This window comes from Rutidosis leptorrhynchoides, unplaced genomic scaffold (assembly GCF_046630445.1).
Source record: "Rutidosis leptorrhynchoides isolate AG116_Rl617_1_P2 unplaced genomic scaffold, CSIRO_AGI_Rlap_v1 contig81, whole genome shotgun sequence".
Taxonomy (NCBI): Eukaryota; Viridiplantae; Streptophyta; class Magnoliopsida; order Asterales; family Asteraceae; genus Rutidosis; species Rutidosis leptorrhynchoides.
The window spans coordinates 65819-76651 of record NW_027266873.1 but is presented as its reverse complement, the minus strand read 5'-3'; positions in this window follow the sequence as shown (position 1 = coordinate 76651).

Below are 10833 nucleotides of genomic sequence, written 5' to 3'. Positions count from 1 at the left end.
TTCCAGAAAGCAAATAAATAAATAAATGAAAAGATAAAACCGAAACATGCCTTAATCTATGGACAGATTTACCATAATTTCGAGCCCTGAAAACAAAGACACCGATAAAGATGAAGAAGGAAAAAACGATTAAGGCTCCATACATTTCATAGAAAATATTTTTTTTATAAATAATAATTTGTAGCTAAATATTTTTGTGAATGATGAAATTTTTTTCTTTCATTCAACTTTGTAAATAATACAAATGATTATTTTAAAAAAGATATTTTTTAGATTATTTTTTTTCGAAATAAACAAAACTTAACACAGATATTTGCGTGATGGCATTTTGATATGAGGTGCATGTATTTAGAGTCATTAATTAAAGGAATTCTTCATTGGAGCATAATGCCAATGTAATGAACTTTTGCGGGGGTACAATCTCTAGTTTGAAAGAAAATCAATGAATTGATCATATAAAAACATATGGGACAACGCCTTTTTCCTACTTGTGGAAATATTGTTTCTAAACGCTTCATACAAAGTAAAAAATATGTACTTAAAGGACACCTTAATAATAAGTGTCGCAAGACATAAGGGTAATGCTAACGAGAGTAGTGAATTGATCGAATTGTCTAGTAGGTTGGTTCGATCACTGTTGAATGGATTGCATGTCTTACAAATAGATTATCTAGTGGTAATTGAACTTTTGTAGTATTGAACGACTGAACTTTTTCTTTTCCTAATTTCATTTTCATGTTAAGCAAGGAGAAGGGCAGTCTCCATAAATTCCCTTAATCTGAAAATAAGGGAGCCCTCTACAGGAGGTCACGTTCTGCTTTAGTAGACTCAACTTCTTTCTGCAGAGTGTGAAATTCTTATTTTAACAAAACTTCTTGTTCCCATAGGTTGTGCATACGTCTTGTTCTTATGTTTGGAAGAGTACTAATCAGCTCATTAACTTAGTTGAGGTCGTATCTCGTGTTTTTCTTGAATCATTGCCTGTCTTCGACTATTGGTTATCTTGACACACTATGCGTTTTGCACTTATTAAACATGTCGTGGATTCATTGCCGGAAGAGGGGCCTGGTTAGTGAGGATCGTCGCTCTCAAATTGCTTGGTGCATTTTTTAAGTTTTTGTTATTATTCACGAGATTTCATGTAAAGCTTTGTCATCTCACCCTCACAAAACTTAGATTTTTTTTTTGCACAAACCTTCTTTTATTTTATTATTTATTTTTTGTGTCTCCGCATAAATGTTGACCTTTTTTGTGCATTTTTTGGGTCGTGATATTGATAGGGTTTCATCTATAGGCTCTTATACAAGGGTCAAACTAATTGACTGGCTCTACTTGTGGGTGAGAATAAGACTAGTGGTTGAGAATTTTAGAAGTGGACTGGCAATGAAATCCCTGATGAATTCCCTTTTGATTGAGAATGGAAGTAAAAGGTTGAATTGAGCGTGAAATCGTGCATATATACTATTTGATGTTCATAGTCCGACAACACGTTCGAACGTAATGCATATCCAATGTAATGCATATCCACTACTTGCCACATCATGGTGATGATCTGTGGAGAAAGTTCAAGACCGTTCCGACTATTCCAATTCAACCTCGACTTTCTAAATATGTACAATCAGGTTTTTTCACCTTTTGATTTTGTGGAATCATGTAAACTTTGTCCTTAACATATTTAATCCTGCAGACATGAGTATTGACATGAAAACTTTTCAACAATAAAAGGGTGTAAAAGAGAGAAAAATTACTCGAAAGTACCATTTCTTAAGTAACAAAGACAAGAAAAGAAAAATAGAAGAAGAAATAGTTGCACGATGTAAAGACGTACATGAGTACATACATAAACGTACATAGAGAGATTGACAAAGAGAGTGGGAGATTATTGTAGATGGCAACATGTTATTGTCACTTGAGTATCAAGTTTCAATCGTTCTTGTATTCATGTAGTGATCTATTTTCTAATAGATTGTCTTTTTTTTTTTAAATCAGGATTTCCAACCTGCACGCCACACATCTTTTTCACGCATGTGGCTCCTCGTTTCTTCAATTTCAAGCCCATTCTTTGATACGGTTTCTGTCCGTACTTTAATTGAGAGACTTTTGCGACATTATAAGTCTCACGTCAATCGGAAGAGATTTTCTTAAGTGATGTATAAGTAATGACCCATCTATAAAAGTGGAGAATATATTATACAGTGATACGCATAGATTGAAGCAATTGACTTTTTTACTCTTGAATACATGTAAGAGATATGATATTAAAGGTGACGTAACACTCATCTTGGCAATGGGCTCTGACGCATAGTGTTATGATTTTTTTAGGGGATATGTTGTTAAGGTAAATAATAATATCAATGTTTTATTTCACATCGCTTAAGGGATTTTAGGGATCATTAGATGAGTGTAGTCTTCTTCCATTAAGATTTTTGAATTTTGGGATAAATACGAAAAATCACATAGGCTTGCACTCGCGTATCAAATACCGTTCTTACTTTGCAAACCATAATCTAAATCTTGGGTTTTCCATTGGAACTATACGAAAGCTTTCATTTTTATGGGAATATTCTCTAAATAGGAAAATATGTCAATTAAACATAAGTGGTGTGTCGTGGATTTTCAAATTTCGGACCATGAATCACGTGCTTCCAATGCACACGTGAACCATGCAAACAAATCTAATTTTTTCAGTTCAAAGAGCTAATGGAAAGTAAAAATCAAGCACCTAATTTTTGAAACTATTCACTTCGTGATGATTCCGACCGAGACAAGTGGTGGACCGACCACGTGAAAATCTCAAACAATATGCTTAATGACTTTTAGCTGCATCAAGCATATTATGGGAGTGGCCAATCAACTGTGTGTGGCATGATGATCAGCATTTATTTGCACTTTTATCTCCATTGAAATATCTTACATTACTCAACTATGAATTTTACATGCTCCTTTTATATACACAATCTTTCTCCATATATTGACTCAAGTATTTGGGTTGACCTTCACATGTGTATCCACTCCGCTTGTTTAAATCCACATGCCATTCCTAATCTGGCTTGCACAAGACAAAGGACATTGGAATTTCCCACGTCATTTGATTATGGGATTTCTAAGCTCTTTATTTACAATTCTGCGGGTTCACTAGCAGTGTGGTATATGATTCTGCTTTCCATTCCAAAGTTCCTGATGCTATACAAGATCACTACTCGTGTTGGCAGGTTGACTAGGACTGTATGCTTTGGTTGAGATTCAATCTAGCCTTTGTGGGGCTGTTGAGACAAATCATTCTTTGCATGATCGAGTTGTTCGAAAGCTTTCGACTTTTGGAGAGGCTGTTTGAGGGAGGTTGATGAATTGCTAAAAGGTTCAGAAGAAGATCGATGTAGATAGTCAACGAATTGTGGGTGGTCATTAGGATAGCCGATGGGTGCACGGATTCTTGAACGTGTACAGGAATTTGCACTTGTGCTTTTGTTGCTGACTCAAAAGATTTCTGACTTGAAGAGAAAATTTTGACTGAGAAACCCATTGAATGGAAAGAGGGAATTAGATGAGAATGAACCGCATTAATTTCCAATTAATGCGTTAGGCCTTGGTCGTTTGCATTAGATATGATTACGCTTTTACAATTTTTTCAATTCTTTTATGGTAGAATAAGGGCAATGATGGGATGATCATGACATCAGAATTTGGACCGACTGTTTTATCGGCAGACCAAAAGACGGAAGTGGTGAAAAATAGTTGGCCAAAATCTCAACGCGAGCACAGAGTTGCATATTGGGTAGCCCGAGTTGCATATGGGCGGCTCTATAAAACATTACTCAGTGAAGCATTGGATTTTGGGTTTCCTTCGTCTCTGTAAAGGTAACTTATGAATTATCGCTGGTGTCATTTAGAATGATTAGTCAGTCAACTTTGTTTTATTTTTTTGACCATAAAAAAAAATATATATATATTTATTTTCAACAATAATATATATCTGAACATCTTTATGGATGATGACAATTTTGTATATTTTTGTGAACAATACGAGCAATTATCTTTAAAAATACACTTTTAAATTATTCATAGTACTGTTCAGTGTTCACAAGGAATCATTTCCGGACAACGTTCCTGAGTCAAGGCCACGCCTTTCTTATTTTTTTACTATAGTTATCACCAAAAATTTTGGCGACGTGAAGAGATTGTAATCTCAGGAACGTTTGCGCAAGTTTTGTTGGCCCACCACCCAACGCACGACGTAAATGAGAAATCCAAGGTGAAATTGGGGGCGTGCCGCCGCGTTTTAGATGAAGGCTTTGCATTTTGCTCGGCTTTAGAGAGTTAGCGTGCTTTGATGGGAAAAATACAAATTCAGTCCTAAATTTTATAGTGCTAAAACATTTTAATTGTTCCAATATGATTTCGATTTTGTGTGTGAAATTCTAGTCATTTTTACCAATTTTTGTCAGAAATTACTAATTGGACAGTCTAGTTTTCGCTGATCATTTACGTGTTATTTTACCCAAATGGTGAAAAACTTTTCACAAAGTTGATTCTTGGTTTTTTTTTTTCCTTTTTTGTGTGGAAATGGGCTATGTGATTATTTTGAATATTAATATTTTTAGGATACATGTGTGAGTGAACTGTATTAGAAAAGTCTCACATCGAAGAATTAACGTGATGTAGAGTAGTTAATATATTATAATTGGTCGATAATTTATTGACTTAAACTTTTGAGTAAATGTGGGTGCAAGTGGATATATTAACGGGTTTAGATTTGAGCTCCCTCTCAACGATCTCCTTAGGTTAAGGTATTAGACTTCTGTTACACGCTTCCAATAAATGGTATTAGAGTTGATGGTTGCGGTTTCCGAGTAGGTAGGCATTGTGGTATAGCAACTGTCATGCCCCGAACTTCGAGCGTGCCAACATCCCGCCATGGTCATGCAAATGCGACATTCCCAGGTAGTGTCGCCGACCCTATTCATTTATTATTGCGCAAGCGAAACGTTTTATAAAACTCATGACAATAAAATATGGGATAGAAAAGCAGGAAACAATTTCACAACAATACCCTTTCATAAATCAACGGAGTTACAAACGAAAGCCTACAACCAAAAGTCTACAAAAGACTGGTTCTTAAAAAGGAACTGTCCTACGACCTACAGGTTGGACACTTTCTCCAATTCTTCTGACTTCACCTTTGCAATTCCTCAAGGCCAACGAAAGCGATCTGGTCGCTCCGTCCACAAGGGACCTGAAAATGTTGGCCCACAACGGGGTGAGACATTGTTTCAGCAAGTTCACCTCCCTAAACCCCTATTAGAAAGAAAATATACCTAAGAGTGGTTTAGCCACACAACACAAAAGACTTACCTCGTCTTATTTCCTTCCTGCAGGTTAGTACAATTCATATCACTCAATCACATGATCATATCACCCAACTACATCACTCAATCACATGTCATACGAACTTAAACAACCAGAACGCATTCGCTTTCATATAACCGACAACTGTCCTAATTATAAGACTAAATTGTTATGACACATCCCATCCATGTCACACAATTCCGTCCCATGATCCGACACATCAACAACACGCAACATGCATTCCAATTATTATTCACTGCCACACAAGGGCATAGCCTACTCGCAATTCGGCTATCTACTGACATTAATGCTAGGCATCGCCTCCCCCCATGGAGCGCGGCTTCGTCATTACGTCGACGCCATTCCCGAAGGGGTATGGGTCTAGTTGGCCTAGCATTTACTGCAACCCGCATTCGTTGTAAGGCGCATCCCATATAGGGGCAAGTCCGGCTCAACAGCCCTAGACAACTTTCTCTTAATTATCACCCAACAAAATCATATTCGGCTCCATGACACTTTGCATTTCACTCAATGCTTTCACTTAAAATAGTGATCACAGCCATTTTTCTTCATATTAAAAACATTTGAGAAAGTAATTGTGTGCGTGGGTACACAATCAAATTCGAATCAGAAAAACTAACACCATTCTTTTTCAAACCCCACTACTTGATATAATACTTAAAATTCATTTTCGGTGTCAAACCCGACACTCAGGATTTTCTAAAGAAATTATATACTTTTCACAATCACCGCTCAGTTTCATAATTCAGCAATCAATTACACAAATCATTGCTCAATTTGCAATATCTACTCATCAAATTAATAATTTGAATACATAGTAGCGATCAATACAAAATTCTAAGAAAATAAGGTCTTGACAAAATTTTCAGAATTTAATAAATAATTAATTTTATTCCGAAATTAATTAAAAACTAATATTTTAATAATTTCGAATAATAATATATTATTAAATTATTAAATAATTTTGAATTATTTAATTAAATCAAAATCAACTCCTTTAAGTCACATCAAGACTTATATTAAAATAAAGGGATAAGTGTTCCAAAAGTCCTACAACTTGTCACGAAAGTGCATTTCAGTCTTAAAACTTGCAAAAAGTGCATTTAAGTCCTAAAACTTGTCAAATTGTTTCAAATGAGTCCTAAAATCAACACTGTTAGCATTTTCCGTTAAAAATGCTGACGTGGCATTTTAAATAATTTTTTATTTTCCACGTGGATTTTTTTTAATGATTTTTTATTCATTTTTTAAAAAATTAGATTTAAAAACTAAAAAAATCAAATTTATTCATTTTATATTATTTTCACAAAAATTTTAAAAAAAAGTTAAAATATTTATTAAAGAAAATACATTCAGTGGTTCCTTCTCCTCCGCCGCCGCCGCTGTCGCCGCCCATCGCCGGAGGGGCCGGGCGACGGTCGCCGGCCCTGGGCGGGGGTGGCCGGGCCTTGCCGGCCCTAGGCGAGCGCCGGCGACCGTTGCCCGCCTTGGGCGAGGCCTCGTCGGCCCTCGCTCGGGGCCGGCGAGGCCTTGCCCAGGGGGGGCGACGGTCGCCGGCCCCCCCGTGAGGGCCGGCGACGACTCGCCCAGAGGGGGCGACGGCCGCCGGCCCCCCGTGAGGGCCAGCGGGCCCAGATTGGGGCACCCTCGCTCTGCGCCGGTGCCCCGATCTGGGCCCGCCGGCCCTCACGGGGGGCCGGCGGCCGTCGCCCCCCCTGTTCGAGGCCTCGTCGGCCCTCGCTCGGGGTCGGCGAGGACCGCCAGATCTGGGCGAGCCTCGCCAGCCCTGAGCGACGGCCGACGAGGCCTCCCTGTGCCCCGATCTGGGCCCGCCGGCCCTCGCGGGGGGCCGGCGGCCGTCGCCCCCCTGGGCGAGTCGTCGCCGGCCCTCGCAGGGGGGCCGGCGACCGTCGCCCCCCCTGGGCGAGGCCTCGTCGGCCCTCGCTCGGGGCCGGCGAGGCTCGCCCAGATCTGGCGATCCTCGCCGGCCTCGAGCGAGGGCCGACGAGGCCTCGCCCAGGGGGGGCGACGGTCGCCGGCGCTCGCCTGGGGCCGGCGAGGCCCGGCCACCCCCGCCCAGGGCCGGCGACCATCGCCCGGCCCCTCCGGCGATGGGCGGCGGCGGCGGCGGCAGCGGGGGAGAGGAGCCCGGCTGAATTTTTTTTTAACAATTTTAAAAATATTTTTTTTAACTTTTCTTTTTAGTTTTTGTTGAAAATAAGATAAGAATAAATTTAAGTTTTTAGTTTTTAAATTTAATTTTTTAAAATGAATAAAAATGAATTAAAAATACACCTGGAAAATAAAAAAAATTATTTAAAATGCCACGTCAGCATTTTTAACGGAAAAGGCTAACGGCGTCGATATTAGGACTCGTTTGAAACAATTTGACAAGTTTTAGGACTTAAATACACTTTTTGCAAGTTTTAGGACTGAAATGCACTTTCGTGACAAGTTGTAGGACTTCTAGAACACTTATCCCTAAAATAAACATCAACTTAGCCCTAATTTAAACACACTTTAAGTTAATTAAACACTTTAATCTAATCCATAACTAAATAAACTAAACTAACTACTGAAGCTTATTTAACTTAAACTAAACACACCTAAAGTGTAATTAACCCTCTAATAGAGGTTTAGTGAGCTAAACTCACCCGATTAACGAACCGATCAGACCAAAATGACGAGGACGCTGAGGGGAACAACTTTCCTCAAAGTGGGCCAAGCTTCTGGGGTCGGGAAACCGGCCAAAACAGGCCAAAATCAGGCTAAGATACCCATTTTTTTTGGCTGCTGCTCATGATTGGACGGAGGGGTGCTGGTTGCTAGTCGAGTGAGGAAATGGCGGAGAGAGGCGGTGGTAGCTCAAGCGGTGACCGGCGGTGACTCACGGTGGCTAAGGAAGACCTCTGACGGCCTTGGCGACGACGAGTTGCAGCTGGACGACGTAGGCGACGGTGCTGGAGGCTCGGGCGAAGGCGTAACAGTGAGCTGGCTAGCGAGGCATGCGCGCAGACGAGCAGTGACCGCGACAGCTCCGGCGATTGCGTGCAGCGGCGGCGACTCTGGCTATGGCGTGCGGCGGCAATGGCTTCCCTGGCTTCGCTGGTCTTCGATTGCTGGGCGTCGAACAAAAAGGAGAGGGAGGAGAGAAACTGCACGGCGGTTGGATGGGCGGAGCGACGATGCGGACGAATGGTGATGGTGGGACCTCCGGCTAGCGTGCGTCGAGCTCGAGTGAAGGGGGAACCGGCACTGGTTTTTGCTTTTTCCTCTTCCCTCCCAACCGGTTCCAAGGTTGAAGAAGAAGGTGATGGGACTTTCTCACTTTTTAAGGACCAATTAACACTTACTACTTGTCAAGCTCTCCTTCAATTTGGCCCAACCACCATGACATCACTTGATGTCACACTCCACTATCCCAAATCTTCCACAACCCTTCTCCAATGGGTACAATTCCTTTTTCCGCCGTGGCATAAAAATCTTGTTCATTAATTTCTTCAATTCCATTCAATTCCATTCCAATTGAGTCCAATTGAAGTCTATAAATAAATCCTATGTCACCACACTTTAATTCACATAATCACTTGACCATAGAACCATCTTGAGTCCCAAATGCATGACCAAAAGTGGGCCTACCAATTTCACGAACCAAATTAATCATACTTTGATTATTTTGCTGAAGGACTCGATTTGTATGAAAAATCTTCCGAAGATGAGTTAATATTCCTAAAATGATTTGTGTCACACCAAGACTTCCAATTTCTGAATTCAGTCTCAATTTCAAGGTTAATTTCACTTTGGCACGATACTAGCGTGTTCTGATCTATCGGGTAGCTTTTAGAAATTTTAATGCATTTGATTTGTGGTTGATCAATTCAAGCCACAATATACATCTTTGACACATTGTTGACTCTCAATTTCCGGGGTAATATCAATGTTTTAAATACGGACACAGGGTACCCAAATCGACAGAAAAGTCGGTCTAGTGCCGATCGACAAGAATTGTGCGACCTGGTGGAATCACCCACCCTTGATCACATGCCTCTGTCGAGTTGACCTATCTCTAGTTTCTAATCGATTTTTAATTGTGTCGTAATGATCATTGTAGATTAGCTCAGTCGAAAGGTTGCTTCTTGGTCAAATTCTCGAGTTTGATGCATTAGAATCTCTTAATGACTTCACCTGATAGACTAGTTTTCACATTAGTGGCTGATTCAAGGAAAATAACTATATGTGTGCCAACGAAATGCTCGTCTCAATTTATTGAAAATAGAATTGGAAAATCGGGATGTCACAGCAACGCAGGCTTATAAGTTAATATATCCTAATTGGCCCATAACTTAGTGGTTTAAGTTTTCAAGTGAATGTGAATCAAACTGGATATATTAACGGACTCGGACTTTGGTTACACACTCCCAACAAATGATATTAGAGCATATTGTTACAATTTTTGGGTAGGTGGACGTTGTGGTATAGCAACGCGAGCCCGTAGTGATGAAGTTGGGCTAGAAAGATACTTGAATTAAGAGGAAGCAGACCTAACAGTAAGCTTATATGTGATGGGGAGATTATTAATATATGGTGTGAGTGAATTGTGTTAGAGAAATCTTACATCAAAGAATTAACGTGGTGTAGAGTAGTTAATATATCATAGTAGGCCCATGACTCATTAGCTTAAGCTTTTCAGTAAAGGTGGCTCTAGCTAGATATATTAACGGGTTTAAATTTGGGCTCTTTCTTAACAATCTCCTTAGGTTAAGGTTTTAAACTTTTGTTGCACACTCCCAATAAATGGTATTAGAGCCGATGGTTATGGCTTTCGGGCAAATGGGTGTTGTGGTGTAACAATGTGGGCCCATAAGTTGGTGTAGAAGGACATCTTAATTAAGGGAGAGCGGGCCTACCACTAAGCTCACACGTGATGAAGAGATTGTTAGGATGCACGTGTGAGTGAGTTGTGTTAGAAAGATCCAACATTGGATGATTGATATTGTGACATCCCGATTTTTGAATTCTATTTTTAATAAATTGAGACGGGCATTTCGTTGGCACGCATATAGTTCTTTTCCCTGAACTGATCACTCATGGGATAACTAGTCTATCAGGTGAAGCCGTTAAGAAATTCTAATGCATCAGACTCGAGAATTTGACTAGGAAACGACCTTTCGACCGAGTTAATCTGTAAGCGTCATTATGGCACAGTTAAAAATCAATTAGAGACCGGAGATAGGTCGACTCGACAGAGGCATGTGATCGAGTGTGGGTGATTTCACTAGATCGCACAATTCTTGTCAATCGGCACTGGACCGGCTTTTCTGTTGTTTGGGTACCTTGTGTCTGTATTTGAAACCTTGAGATTACCCTGACAATCGAAAGTCGCCAATGTTTTAAAGATGTACATTATAGCTTAAATTGATCAACCACAGGTCAAATGCATGAAAATTTCTAAAAGCTGCCTGGTAG